Raw genomic sequence first — 17094 nt, 5'->3', positions numbered from 1 at the left:
GGCCCCCGTACCGCAAACAAACAAACAAACAAAAAAAATTGGACATCTGAAAAGCTTTGAAATTTCTCTGACCATCTTCTATAATAAATATTAACAAATACAGAGTTCTGGGAATATAATAAGATATTATTCCTCTGATTAAGAAATGGATCCAAGTAAGGGTATTTATTTCCAATAACTAACTTTTTAACAACTCCTTCTGGCAGTAGGTTCATAGAGATTGACAGTAAGGCTATTGGGCAGCAAACAAGGCAATTTCACTAAGAGATTTTTCTGGAAGAGATATGATAAAGAAATGCAACAAGACAAAGGTTATTGATATGTCAAAATAAATTTAACTAGCCCACTCTTACCCATTCTTTTTTATAATACAACCAAACATTATCCACATTTATGTGGAGTGGACTTCAGTACTTTCTCCTGTTTCTCTAAATAGAATATTTAATTCACTGGTATACTATCATAAAGGAATACAACAGCATTTAGACTGTAAAAATCATTAGAATCCATTGATGCATTAAGTTGAAAGTATAGTGATAATTGCTTCCTTAGAGAGACAGGAAAATAGGACAGTAGTCAGCAATATAACAAATAAAGACTGAATGATTTAACCAGACAAAATTCAAAATTGAGCAGAGTCTGTGAAATGTTGGGGACGATTATCATGGGCTGAAGTATCTCTCCAAAAATGAGAAATAGAGTCCTATTTTTTACTGACCCTCACAACAAAATGGGTAGTACAGAAACTAATAGGAAAATTTGGGTTCTACTGAATCACATCTCTCATTTAGGAAGAATGGTGGACTCTATCCACAAGGTCCTGAGACTTGTATTTGAATGATGCCTAAAAATAAATAAGTATTAAAAGATATTAAAAGGCTGTGGCTCAAACATTGCTTGAAGAACATTGTGATGCAAACACTCAAATAATTTTAAGAGTTGCTGAAATTAAAAGAATAAAGAATGAAGCCTTTGGTAGGAATTAAAAATTACACCTCATTGAAGATTGCTTGGATTTTGGATTTGAAATATGTTTACTGTAGCGTATTGGTATCTTGTCACTGGGCATAAAAAGAGACATCTTTCAACATAAAATGACATCAGCATGCCCAGTGAACAGAGAAACCTATCATGTTATGTTAAACATCAGAGAAATATTTGAATGAAGTAGAAGCAGTTCAAAATTCAAGATCATGTGACAGGAAATGTTAGAGGGAGTCCATTTTCTTTATGAAAAGCTTACTTTGATACCTTTAGAGGTAATGTTGGAGACCTCAGGACCTCACAGTTTATAATGTCACATGGTTTGAACCACAATTTCACTTGCAACCAAGGAAAAAACAGGCTTTCTGATTTACTGGTGACAGTCCCTGGATTGAAGGTCATGTTATTGTTTGGGAATCAGTAAAAATAAGCCCTGAAGTTGGTCATATCTAGGTGAAGGAAGGTGGGAGTAAATGTATGCCATAAATACAGATGAATGTTCAGTACTGAGCAGTGTAAGAGGAATTAGATATATCCTCAGAAAAATGTTAAAATATTTACAGACTCTTGGACTAAATACGATAGTTTTGAGATGCAACCAAGCAAATGGATCCTAGATGACTGGACACCACAAATATCAGGTATTTAGTTACAGAAGTTCTTCTGGAAATTTAGAGGAAGAATTAAGACTTAGTAGCTAACACAGAAGGGGGTTGGGATTTTAAAGCAGATGCCTTTGGCAGATCCTTTGTACCAGACACTTTGGTAAATGAAATAAAGCAACACAATGGTGTTCAAGCAATCCAAAGAGAGGCCAAATGGTGAAATGTTCCTTTTACATTCACTAAATCTCTGTTGTGTTAAAGGATTGTACTTAGTATCATCAGGAAAAAAATAAAGTCTAAATATAGATTAAGAAGAATTCCTTGACGTCAAAGACCTATGCACAAGGACAAACAGATTATATTGGAACTTACTACCCAATAGAAAATTTCACAGGGCAATCCTCAATTCTGACTGCATTTTTTGTTTGTTTTTTTTGGCTTTGCACACATCACCTTAATGCCCAATGACAAAAATATATGTGATAGTTTAATCAGCACTAGCTCAAACAAGCCAAGCAGGAGCTTTAGGAACAAAATTTGAAATTCTGAATCATACCACAGTTAAAATACTGGAGTCTTACCATTATATTGAAAAATATTTGCTAAACTTAATATGTGCATTATTGGGAGCTCTATTCCAAGACTAGTCCTGACTGATAGTTAGTATTGAAAAAAAATAAAATAAGTTTCGAGGGATTGAACATGTTTTTAAGTTGATAGGACCCCACACATATCAACAAAGCTGGGAGAGGTTGTGGACACTCACCAAAAAGAACTAACGATTATTTTACCCTTTATGAAATCTAATACTTTAAAGATCAGTGGCCAGAAATGCTAGCGGTCTGCTAGTGGTCTTAAGTCCAAACATGAATTTAGGTATAAAGTTATTGTTGTTTAAATTTTTTTTATTACTTTCAATCAAAGAAAATTTAATAATTTTATACAAGTCAAAAAATAAATGTTAAAATTAGCAATATTAATTCAGTGAAAAAGGTCTAGTTTGAGAACATTAAATTACTGCATGAAAAATAAATCTGATATAATTGACAGTCGGGACACAGCTTCTTTTGAGTTTATCATGACTAAAGCTATGCCTTATGATGGTTCAAGACTTCCTCAATACTTTAAGTAAGAAATACCAGTATCATGAAACTTTCTTTTGGAAAAAACAATGCGATTGTTTTTGGTCCTCCTTGACCAGAATAAATCTTTACTTATTTATTTGCCATTTCTTTTTTAATACCTGATACTGTTCCAGATGACTATTTTTATTGATTGATTGATTGATTTTTGTCTGCATTATGTCTTCATTGCTGCACGTGGGCTTTTCTCTAGTTGCAGCCTGGGGGGGGGCTACTCTTTGTTGCAGTGTGCAGGCTTCTCATTGTGGTGGCTTCTCTTGTTGTTGAGCACGGGCTCTAGGCATGTGGGCTTCATTAGTTGTGGCATGCAGGCTCAGCAGTTGTGGTTCACAGGGTCTAGAATGCAGGCTCAGTAGTTGTGGCAGATGGGATTTGTTGCTCCACAGCATGTGGAATCTTCCCAGGACCAGGGCTTGAACCCGTGTTCCCTGTAGTGGCAGGTGTATTCTTAACCACTGAGCCACCAGGGAAGTCCCCTCCATTTTTTAAAGTAATTAATTTATTTACTTATTTTTAAGGTCAACTGCCATTTTATTGGAGGCACCATCATGGGACTAAAAGCCAGGGCTGTCACCATTAGCTCAGCCATGGAAAGAGGTGGGTGTATACTGGATGAGAAAGGGCTTAGCACCCTATATCATTGCCCCACCATCCCTAAAAGCAGGAGGAGGTGGGTCACCTTGGCATCTCCAGCCTGGGCTGCTCCCAGAGAGGGAAAAGCAGAGCAGAGCAGTGGAGGGGGTCTAGAATTCAATGTGCAAGACTCTGGTGTCAGCTCTTGTAACCTTAATGTCCCACCAAACCCCCAGCCTGTGTCTTTTAAGGAAGGGCCTGAGGAAGGAAGCTGCCATGGCTCAGGCTGGCCCATAGCTAGTGAGAGTGCAGGATTAAGTGAAAGAAGAAGAGGCTCTCATGAGAAAAATGACAGGAACAGAGAGAAGACCATGAGAGGGTAGGAGAATTCCAAGAATGAGGCAGGAACAGCAAAGTGGCAGGCCAAGGCCTTTTGGGGTTTCCCTGAGCAAGTTCAAACCACTTCTGGAGACACTTCTACTGTTCCCATGCTCAGGGCTCACCTTGAAGGAATTGCTCCAAATCTTCTCACACAAGTCAGTGAGGGTGGGGAAGTAATGCGAGAAAGGGTAGCAGAGGGTCCTTGCAGGGCAACGATTCTTCCTGACTCCAGTCCCAACCACCAATCCTGTCAGATTTGCAAATGTAGGATGTGCAGCATCAGCCCACCACCACTCATAGCCCTCCCAGTATAGTGGCTGTCCGAAATTCCTTCTTCATGCTGGATCCAAGGCCCCAGGTTCAGGGAGTAACATAGAAGCAGACCCCCTTGGTAAACTGCTTCTGACAGCCTGGGTTCATCAATCTACAGTGAACCAAGCTGAGACTGTAGAGCCAGTACACATCCCAAAGTGCTTCCCAGCTTGTGTTGGCCATGCAGCAGGCATTCAGGGAGTAGATGTATGGAGGGAGAAGGAGAGGGAGAGAAAGAGGGGGAGGGAAGGAGAAGGGAAGGGGGAGGGGGAGGGGGAGAGGAAGGAAATCCTGCTTGTGTTTGATCTGGTGCAGGGTGCTCAGAGCTGCTCCTGGTCAATTCTACTTGACACCAATGCAATCCTAAACAGAAATGCAAATACAAGTATTGAAAGTATATGGAAGTATTATGTTTGTGAAACAGTTTTCTGGATGATATAAAAACTACTTATTTCGAGGACTTCCTCTTCACCCCAAGACAGAGTTACAAGGAAACAACACAGAACTGGAAAAAAAAATGTGTATGTCAATAGTTTCAGACATTTGAAATGAGGCAGTGCAAAACAGTGAATATGAGAAAGGGGAAATAAAGTGAGCCCTAAAAGTGTCCCCACTAAATGCCTGAAGAGACTACTGGCAATGGCAATAGTGGAACCCAGGCAGACCTGCCTGTCACCCTGAGTTGAGAAGAAGGAACTGAGAGTCTGTAGAGACCAAGACAACTGGAGGTTTTAGGGAATAGTACAGGTGAGAAGTAAGTTGTACAGAAAGAGAGCTTCAGAGATCTGAATGCAATTTAGTACTGATCAACACATGGGTTTGAGTAAAATACCTGAGGTCAGGAAAAGAATCACCTGAAACAGGTTCAAAGAAAAATTTTTCTACAGAGCAATTAATAATTTGTGTTCCACTAGCTAAGGTGGAAAAATGTTGTAAATCATGGGGTATTGAGTAGAATAATCAGAAAGCTGTTGTTTCATTGGTGAAATAAAATTAGTCTAAAACTATAGACTTACTCTAGATTATGTAAGGTTGAAACTACATGCAACTAAAACAATTGGATTGAAAACAACAAGAATATTTTTAGATATGTAAAAATATCTAGTGATCAACAAGGTAAAATTCAATGTGTCTGGCATTGCATCCAAAAATTACCAGGCAAGCAAAAGATAAAAATGTGACCCCCAAATCAGGAGAAAATAAATCAAAAGAGACCAGAAATGATACCAGTAGAAACCATATGCTGAATATCTCTCTCTGTTTCTCTGTCTCTCTGTCTCTGTCTCTGTCTCTCTGTCTCTGTCTCTCTTTCTCTCTCTCTCTCTCTCTCTCTCTCTCTCTCTCTATATATATATATATATATACATATACACACACACGTATTGTTAGTTTGCTTATTTTTATTTTTATATGGTTTGGCATATATACACATATATGTGTGTGTGTGTGTGTGTGTGTGTATATATATATACACACACACAGAGATATATGCCATTGTTGTACTTGATTTTTTACATAAATTATCGTTATAGCAGCATGCCTGTTTAAATGTCTTTTTCAATAATGAAGTTTGAAATGCTAAGTCTCTTTTTTAAATCTACCATTTAAAAATACTATCTATTGTATTGGGTTTTAGACATTCTTTTTATTGAATTATAGTTGATATATAATGTTATATTAGTTCAGGTGTTCAGCATAGGGATTCAGTATTTTTACAGATTATACTACACAATAGGTTATTACAAGATATTTTTAACTCCCTGTACTATGCAATATATCCTTGTTGCTTATATATATTTTACATAGTAGCTCATATTTTTTAATGCTATACCCCTAATTTGCCTCACCTTCTTTGTTTTACCCTTTGTTAATAAGTTTTTTTATATACCTGTGAGTCTATTTATGTTTACACATACACTCATTTGTATTATTTTTTTAGATTCCATATATAAGTGACATCATACAGTATTTGTCTTCCTCTGTCTGACATTTCACTTAGTCTAATATTCTCTAGGTCCAGCCATGTTGCTGAAAACGACAAAATTTCATTCTTTTCTTCTGGCTGAGTAATATTCCTTTATATGTATATGGTTATATATATATATATATTCATATATATATGTATATATATATATATATATTCACATCTTCTTATGCCAGTCCTTCGTTGAGAGGGTACTTGGGTTGCTTCCATATCTTGGCTACTCTATTTAGATAGTGCTGCTATGAACACTGGGGAGCATGTATTTTTTTGAGTTACTGTTTTCATTTTTCTCTGGATATATATCCAAGAGTGGAATTGCTGGATCATATCATAGTTAGATTTTTGGTTTTTTGAGGAAACTCCATACTGTTTTTCATAGTGGCTGCACCAATTTACATTACCACCCACGATGTACAAGTCTTCCCTTTTCTCCACATCCTCTCTAAAATTAGTTATTTGTAGACTTTTTAATGATAGCCATTCTGAGAGGTATGAGGTGATATCTCATGTTGACTTGATTTGCATTTCTCTAATAATTAGTGATGTTGAGTATCTTTTCATGTGCCTGTTATCCATCTGTATGTCTTCCTTGTAAAACTGTTTATTCACTTCTTCTGCCCATTGTTTGATTAAATTGGGGTTTTTTGATATTGATTTTTATGAGCTATTTGTATATTTTGGATATTGACCTCTTGTCAGTCACATCATTTGAAAATATTTTCTCCCATTCCATAGGTCATCTTTTCATTTTATCAATGGTTTCCTTTCCTGTGCTTTGAAGTTTCATTAGTTTCCATTTGTTTATTTCTATTTTTATTTATTTTGCCTTAGGAAACTGATCCAAAAAATATTGCTATGATTTATATCAAAGCATGTTCTGCTTATGTTGTCTTCTGGGAGTTTTATGGTGTTATGTCTTATAGTTAGGTCTTTAAACTATTTTGAGTTTATTTTTGTATATGGTGTGAGGGAATGTTCTAATCTCATTGTTTTACATGTGGTTGTGCAGCTTTCTGAGCACCACTCCACTCCATTGTATATTCTTGCCTTCTTTGTCATAGATAAATTGACCATAGGTGCTCTCTATTCTGGGCTCTCTATTCTATTCCATTGATCTATGTATCTGTTTTTGTGCCAAACCATGCTGTTTTGATTACTGTAGCTTTGTAGCATAATCTGAAGTCTTAGAGGGTTATATCTCTAGCTTTGTTCTGTTTTCTCAAGATTGCTTTGGCAATTTGAAATCTATTGTCATTCCATCTGAATTTTAGGATTATTTGTTCTAGTTTTGTGAAAAGTGTCATGGGTATTTGATAGGGACTGAATTAAATATGTAGATTGCTTTGGATAATGTGGCCATTTTAAAAAACATGAATCCTTCCAATCCAAAGCATGGAGTATCTTTCCATTTCTTTGGATCTTCTTTAATTTCCTTCATTAATGTTTTATAATTTTTAGGGTGTAGGCTTTTCACCTCCTTAGTAAGGTTTATTCCTAGTATTGTATTCCTTCTGATGTAATTTTAAACAAGATTGGTTTCTTTTTAATTTTCTCTTTGTGAGATTTCATTATTCATAAATAAAAACACAAGAGAATTCTGTATATGAATCGTGTGTCCTGAAACCTTTTTTTCTTGTCTGATTGCTGTGGCTAGGACTTCCAATACGATGTTAAATAGAAGTGGTGAGAGCGGGCATCTTTGTCTTTTTCATGAATTCAGCAGGAAGATTTTCATTGTTTTACCATTGAGTATGATGTTGGCTGTGGATTTGTTGTAAATGGCCTTTATTATGTTAAAATATATTCCCTCTATAACCACCTTGATGATAATTCTTATCATAAATGGATGTTGAATTTTTTCAAATGGTTTTCTACATCTATTGAGATGATCATGTGATTTTTATCCTTTGTTTTGTTAATGTGGTATATTATAATGATTGATTTGTGAATGTTGAACCATCCTTGTGACTCTGTAATAGATCCAACCTGATCATGGTGTATGATCTTTATCAAAAGGATATTGTTGCATTCAGTTTGCTAATCTGCTAATCCTAAAATTGTTGAGGATTTTTGCATTTAAATTCATCAAATATTGGCCTGTAATTTTCGTTCTTTCAGTGTCCTTGCCTGGCTTTTGTAACAGGGTAATGGTGGCCTCATAGTATGAATTTGGGAGTGTTCCCTTCTCTTCAATTTTTGGAATAGTTTGAGAAGGATAGGTATTAGTTCTGCTTTATATGTTTGGTAGAATTCTCCTGTGAAGCTGTCCAGTCTTGGACTTTTGTTTGCTTGAAGTTTTTTGTTTTTTTAAATTACAAATTGAATTTCACTTCTAGTAATTAGTTTGTTCAAATTGTCTATTTCTTCTTAAATCAGTATGTTTCCAAAAATTTGTCCATTTCTTCTACGTTGTCAATTTGTTGTCATAGTTTGTTGTCATAGTTCATAGTATAATATATTAATATTTGTTGTCTTAGTTGTCATAGTTTGTTGTCATAGTTCATAGTATAATATATTAATAAGTTGTTCATAGTATTCTCTTATAATTTGTTCATAGTATTTGTTCATAATTTGTTCATAGTATTGTCTTATGATTTTTGGTTGGTATCGCTGTGGTACCACTTGTTATTTCTTCTCTATCATTTCTTTTCTTGTTTATTTGGGACCTCTCTTTCTATCTTGGTGATCCTGGCTACAGGTTTATTGATTTTCTTTATCATTTCAAGAAATGAGCTCTTGGTTTCTCTGACCTTTTCTATTTTTTTAATCTCTATTTTATTCATTTCCTCTCTGATCTTTCTTATTTCCTTCTTTCTGGTGAGGTTGGACTTTATTTGTTCTTTTTCTAGTTTTTTAGGTGGTAGTTTAGGTTGTTTATTTGAGATTTTTCTTGTTTCTTGAGTGCAACCTATATTGCTATAAACTTTCCTGATAGAACTGCTTTAACTGTGTTCATATATATATGAGAGAAAGTTGTTTCCATTTTCATTTGTCTTGAAGTATTTTCTGATTCCCTTCTTCTTTTCTTTATTGATCTGTTTTTTTTATGACCCTGTTGTTTAGTCTCCACTTGTTTTTCCTTTTCCCATTTCTCTTTTTGAAGTTGATTTCTAGTTTCACACCTTTGTGGTAAAAAAAAAAAGCTTCATGTAATTTCTATCCTCCTGAATTTGTTGAGGTTTTTTTTGTGATCTAGTATGTGTTGTGTCCTGGAGAATGTTCCATGTGCACTTTGCTGGACTTATGAACAACATGGAACTAAACAAACCTACTTTTGGAAAAGAACTCATTCATATATAGGGGAATTACTCTGTTTTCACAGAAGACACAGTGTATTTTGAATTGTTTACATAAAAAGGACACATTAAATATTTTCTGCTTTTTTTTTTTTTTTTTTTTTGCAGTATGCAGGCCTGTCATTGTTGTGGCCTCTCCCATTGCAGAGCACAGGCTCCAGATGTGCAGGCTCAGCGACCATGGCTCATGCACCTAGCCGCTCCGTGGCATGTGGGATCTTCCCGGACCGTGGCATGAACCCGTGTGCCCTGCATCAGCAGGTGGACTCTCAACGACTGTGCCACCAGGGAAGCCCAGCTTTCTTTAATGATTAACTTTCACGGTTAGCCTAATGTAGTTAAACTAAATTATTGAAACTAATCACATTCTTTCCCAAGTAACATATTTTTCTTCAGTATGAAATCTTCCATTTCATCTAACACATAATAATTGGTAATCTGTTCACAACTGACAATCTCATTCATAGGATAAATCCAACATTATCTACTTGAGAATACAGAACAGCAATGTGAGATATTTTGCACTGTTCTCTTTCTGTTCTCATATATTATAATTTACAGAGTCAACAATTATTTCTGTGCAATATTTTTTCTTCTCTGTTTCCAGTCAAATACTCACTGCCTGAGTCCAAAAACTTTTAATATTTAATATTAACCATAATAAATAATTTAATGATAAATTAATTAATACATATAATATTATAATAATACAATTACTATTAATTATATTATTAATGATATGTTATATAGTTATTTATATAATTGTCTAAATAGTTATATTATTGCATAATATAATTATATATAGTATAATTATATTATATTATTAGAATATAATACAAAATTATGTACAATATATTATATAATATATTATATACATTATCATAATATTATAATATATAGTATATTATATTCTACATCATGTAATACATAGTATGTTATATAATACAAATATATGTTTATAATATGACAATATTATGATATTAAATATGTTATAATACGATAATATAACAATATAATATTTAATATTTAATTATACATATTATATATTAATATTTTCATATAAAATATTAGTCAATATTAATATGATTAATATATTATATTAATTATATAATATATATGATATATATAATAGACACATGATATATTATATATATTATATATAATGTATATGATATAGTATATTATCACAATATTTTTATAGTTATATATTATATACATTATTATATCATTAAAATATTTACAATATATATAATATATATATATATTGGGGAGGATGAAGTAGAAAAGAGTAGCTTTATTGCTTTGCCAGGCAAAGGGGGACACTACAGGCTCCTGTCTTGAATAACTATGTGTCCCCAAGATATATAATATATTATATATAATCATATATCATATATTACCATATATTATATGTTATATATCTTATAATAATGTGATATAATGCCAACTATATTATATTAAATAAGATATAGTTTATATTATTAATGTATGTATATAATATATATGTAATTATATTATATATAGATATAATGTAATTATAATATATAAATAAATATAAATATAGTATATATAATATATAATATATATATTAAAGTATAAAATATATATTATACTACAATATACGTGATATAATAATAATATTAAATAATATAACTATATTACTGTATATTATATTACATATTATGCTCTATATTATAAATAATGTCTTATGATTTTTATATAATATATATATTAAATATCATATTATGTATTACATGATATAAAACATATGTTACGTATGTTATTATCATATAATATGTAATATACAATACATATTATTTATACAATATAATTATTGTATATAAAACATGTAAAATATACATTATATATTGTATAAATTATGTATACACTCTATATAATTTATACTATTAATAATATATAATATATTAATATCATATTATAGTATTATTGTAATATTATATACAATAAATATTACATGTAATATATATTATATTTTACATTTTTATTATATATTATATATAATACCATATATAAAAATTATAATATATAACACAGCATTATTTATATTTTGTATATATTATAGTGTTGTGTAGATATAGTATATATATAGTATAATATAGTATATAAACATGGGTATATAGTATATATATATTCATATATAGTATATACCTATGTATATATAGTATAATATATAGTATATATTATGTATAATATTGTATATATACAAAACTATATTTACTGTATGTAATGTATATATATACTCTATATATAGTATACATATTAACTGTATCTGATTTACAGTTTCAAATTATAACTCCTACAGCTGCTCAGAGCATACCATTTTCAGAAAGCAAAAATGACAGAGACGATTGGATTTAGGATAAATTTTGGAAGTGGAATCAGTAGGACTTGCAGAGGAAATGGAATGTAAGATAAAAATAAAGGATACTGATGTTCTTAGTCTGAGATACTGGTGAATTATATTACTATTTATTAGTTCAGATAAAAATTGTCAATACAATTACTTTTACAGATTCAGAGTCAATAATGTAAATACAATAAAACAAAGATATTCTCACATATTCATTTATTGTGATCAACTTATAATTTCAGGGGTTATCTATAAAAATCATAAAACCATGGGACCAAGGAGCAACTAAAATTGCTCTAAGAAAATCATACTTGAAGAGTATAATCTGGGATCCAAATTATAATGTAGCTAGAAATTTTGGAGTGGATATACCTTCTATAATTCTCTAACCTTCTCCAATGAAAGGACAATAATAAATGCATTTGTGAGAAGAACATCCGTATATTTGATAAATACTATAGTGATTATAATGTGGATGATGCTGCTATCGAAATGGGCTTCCTGATTTCAAGGAGGATGTGGTTCTGTGGTGGCTTAGGCCCAGAATCAATACTGGGCCTAAGAATCAATCCCCAAAACAAAGAGGGTAAGGCTCCTTGATCACCAGTAGAGGCTGGAATGGTAAAGAAAACGTTTTTCTTGACAGGATTCTTTGATGGGGCTAACAGATTTTGAGGGAGTAGCACAAAAACATATAACTACGTTTTTAGCATCTTTAATATCTGTACAATAAAAAATTCCAAGTTGTTCTGACTTGATCCTCCAGGTATACAAAATGGCTTTGTGAGGCTAGCTTCCTATCATGAAATGAATACAAACTATTCCACCATGCCACTGGCACAATCAGCAACATTACATTATCACACAATCAGCAATTACCTATAGTTATAGGTGATTCCAAATACGGTTTCCCATGTTCTGAAAACATAAAAAAGTTCCATAAACAAATGATTCAAAATTCCATTGGCCTACTTCTGCTATATTTCCATTACATCTTCAGCACACAACAACATGGAGTGTTCTTTGTGGAAGATGACCAAACAGGGGAAAACTTTATAGCAAATGAGTGCATAATATGTTAACACAAATCAGAATTTCAGAATTGGATTGATCTGGAGTTACTGAGCCAGACTGAGAAGTGTTCCTGAAAGTCTGTTGAAAAGATAAATTCTCCCCATTAAAAGAGAGGCAACATGAGGATAAATTCTACTTTAATATATGGAAAGTGGCTAACGATATCATCAGCTAGTAAGCTATTATAAAGGATCAGAGTTGAAGGATTTGTGATAATAAAATTTGGGGAAAATGCAGATTAAAGAACTCAGAATGAGACCAGGATATAAAAATATTAGTGCCTCTCTGTTGGCTCACTAAAGGATTCCTACAGCAGAGGATTTAACTACAGGCAATCCTACATGAGTGGGAAACTCTTTTCCTAGCCTCCCCAATGCTTGTTCAATATTTAAATTAATGATAATTTGGTATGGTATTTGGTGAGTTAAGGATGGGCTTAAAACTTCTCAGTGATTTTCAGCTAGTATAAATGAGAGTGGGTGAAATAGTTGTGAGCTAATTTGGAGCTTACATTTTAGCTGGAAACATAGGCATTAAATATACAATTGTACACTTAAAATTGCAAATAAAAAAGTGTTATGAAAGAAATTTGTAGCAGACTAAGGGTAAATTTTAATTCATCTTTCAAGCATCTCTTCTTCTGTTACCTCGTCATTCATTAGTACTTAACACTTGCTGTTTCAACACGTATGTGTTGTCTTCCCCAAGCACACACATGCATAGGCACAATATTCACTTAGCATACCTTACAAGTATGATTTATTTCATTTCAGTGTAGTTGTTGGTTTACTTGTCCTAACTCCCATAGAAGGCAAGAATTATATCTGGCTTAATTTTGAACTGCATGTCCCAGTGCATGCCACATAGTCAGTACTCAGGATACAGTTAATCAATATTCAGTTTGCTAAAGATTCAGTTCAACCGTCAGTTAATCCAGAAGACTTTTATAATCTCTATGATTCTCTCTAAAATGTCATATCTTAATTTAAAAACTCTATGGTTGTCTAATGTTTCATGACTTTGCTACTTAGTATTACTTTTGTCTTACTATTCACTGTGTTTTACATTTTACATGTGTTTCTTTTTCACATATACAAGCAATCACGTGCCAGTCTTCCAATTGGTCTATACATTTACTGGATCAGGGATAATGATAACTATCTTTCACTGAATGTCTATTCTGAGAAAACAAAACCCCAAAGTTAATTAAATCCTAAAATCTCAAAGTCAGTGAAAGGCAGAGCCAATATTATGTCTGCCTGATTTCAAAGCCAAATTCTTTACTAAACAACACTGCCTTATTTTAGCTGCAAAATGCCTAAAATGTAAGGTTTAAACATTAGTTGTGGATTAATTGTTCACTCAGTTTCAACTCTCAGATGACTCAGAGTGCTCATTGAAATGGAAGAAGCAGGGGAACAGCAGGCAAGGTTTTCCTTAAGAGGACAGATTCTGACCCTAGGTGGCTATGTCTTTTTGGTCAAATTAAAAGCTCTTGGGGTGCTTAAGTTGGCAGATGATTTCAAGCTACAAAAAAAAAAAAAAAAAGCTAAAACTTGCTAATAAAGTAAATATTTGTTTTAAGGAAAATTTATGTTTTTTAATGTTTATACTTTATATTTTTTATTCAGCTTAGCAGTTCTCATTTTTTAGAAACATTTTATGTTTAAACATATAAAATAAATATTTCATTATAAAACTAACTTATTACTGACTTAGATCCCAGTATGTCTTTTTCATCTTATTATAGACCACTTATGACACTAAAGTATCTTCATACCAAAAATTGAAAAAATAAAAATTTTTAAAAAGTAAACATTTTAAGAAATTTTGAGCATCAGGTTCTTTTTAAAAGAAAAAAAATCATTTTTCAAAGATGTATTTTTCTCTAAAGAGAAGTGAACACCATTTCCAAAGTACCAACTTCCTTGTAAGACAAATTTGCAGGAAGCTGTTTTTACCATGGTGACAAAATCTAGATGCAGATTACTTCATCAGAAGAAGGCAATTTTTCATAAACAGTTGAGCTCAAAACACTCAGAGATGCTACACTGGAAGTTATCATTATATATATATTTAGGAATTCATGAGCTAAGGTTAATTACAAAGAGTGTACTGACTTTAAAAAGGTAGCTAAATTAATATTAAAAATGGTCAAATGCAGGGCCACTTAATCTGTGTGGCCCTGTTTCATTGCTGTTTTCTGGTGACACTATGTGACGCAGCCAAAAATGACCTCCAAGTTCCTACATATTGTTAAAAAATTCAACTGAGTAAATTTAAGGAAATAACTGGCTTTATTCAATGATTCATGAATTGGGCAACATCCTTTCTAACAAGTAGAAAGGAGCTCAGAAGAGTTATACAAAATACAAGACTTTTACAGGCATAAAGGGGTGGGAAAGGGAAGTTTTTAGGAAAAAGTGGATTGTTTCAGGCAAGGTCACCTTCTCTGGGGGACAGAAGGAGTCTATTGGGTGGATTACCTCACTAGTGCTGACTGGGTCATTCCAGGTTGATTGATTAGAGGTTACATTTCTGAGAGAGGCAGAAAATGGAATTAGGTTAGGTACTCTTGGTTTGCTGATGAAGAGCTTAGGACAAGTGACTTCATTTTGGGGCTGTTGTCTCTTTTTCAACAGTTTCCCCATTTTGATTAGACTCTCAGCCTACCCAAGATGTGATCTAAATTTAAGGCATTACTACTACTCTCAGCTACCACTCTGTAGTTCTCACAGCTTTTACTGATCTTCTGTGTAATAATCACAGCTCATGATTTTATTTTTTTCTGAATTTCTGTAGTTTCACAGGTCATGACTTCAGGGTCACAATTTTTTAGTTGGTCATTTTTTTCACTCTTTTTCTGGCATGATAGTCTAGAGAGATTATTTGCTTGGTGAGTAGCGGCTGCAAACATGCATTTAAACCTTTTGAGGGAGTACAGTGCACCAGGGAGGCTACTATGACTATTATAAGCAGGATAACTCCCAATGTTTGGAGTGCACTTCACAGCCATGGTTCTCAAGACCAAAACCAATCAAAATAAAATAACTTAAAGAAAGACCCTTTTGAAGGAGCCACTATTTTAAGCCAAGTGGCTTGCTCAGTGATGTTATGTAACAGTTTCAACTTCACAGAAGTGTTAATCCACGTGCAGCAGGTGATGTTGGCCACAACACAGACACTTCCTCACTCAGCTAAAAGATAATCCAGGGCTATACTATTATCAAGAACAACTTTGGCCAGAGAATCTAAGGATTTTATTGGGCAGCTATTGCTTTAGTAGCAGATTCTGCAATATTTTCAAAAGTTAAGGAGAGGTTCCTGATCATAGCTTCATTTACATTTACTTATAACCAGGGAAGTAGGGTCCTGACAAAAGAAATGAATACTGAACTATGAATGTGTTCTTGTAGGTCCTTTCTAACTCAATGTAAATTCAGAGGAGTTGAACGATGAGTTGTCTCAATTCATCTGTGAATAGTTAGGGACACAGTTAGGTAACCTAAGAGGCATTGCCTGTGTGCCAGTCATCTAGGCATTCATAGGCTCAAGGAGAATGCTAACCACCACAGACAAAGGTAAACCGTGTTGAGGTACAAACAATTCCTGTTAAGATGAATCTGTTAGTGGATTCATTTGCAGGGATTGTTACATTTTCCCATTCAAGCCAGGAGTCGCTTATGTTTTCATTGCATTTGGGGAGTAAATCTCCTAGCCTGAAATAAAGAATACCATGCAAAGATGGGTGCTGCTGGTGAGATCTTAGGGGTGCAAATATACTAAGATTTACACAGGTATTTGTGTCTAATTGGGCAAGTACAGCTATAATCGAAGAAAGGTTAAAAAAAAAAGGCACTGGATGTTCTGACTGTAAAAGTTGATTTTGGTAAGAGACTGCTAGAGGAGGTTGACTGAGTTTGTGGTGAAATTGGGAATAGAAGAGAAATTGGTCAAAGGGAGTATCAGGTAGTCACTAGTATTATGGATAGGTCAGAATCTTTGATGATAAATCCAGCAGTCTGAAAATTACCCTCATTAAAAATGGCCTGGGAGATATGGATGATGGCATTATCTTCCCAGGTCAATACCAAAGTAAAGGAAAGAAAGAAAAGAAAAAGTGGTTTCATGTTTAAAGTGTGAGGTCTCAATCACGTGTGTTGGGTGGAAACAGTCTACATTAATGTCAGCTACTTCTTTTCCTCCTCAATTTTACTTGAAGGTTTCTAGCATCTTTACAGGACTAGATGTTAGCTGGAGAGTTCCTTAACTGTGAGATGTATACACAAGGCTCAATGCCTTCTAGTTTTGCAGCAGTGTCAGTGGTTGGGAGCACTTTGTAAGGTCCATCCCAATGCGGTTCATGGGCTGT

This window comes from Stenella coeruleoalba, assembly GCF_951394435.1.
Source record: "Stenella coeruleoalba genome assembly, chromosome: 18".
Taxonomy (NCBI): domain Eukaryota; kingdom Metazoa; phylum Chordata; class Mammalia; order Artiodactyla; family Delphinidae; genus Stenella; species Stenella coeruleoalba.
The sequence above is the reverse complement of the archived record's forward strand: the minus strand, read 5'-3'. Positions refer to the sequence as shown.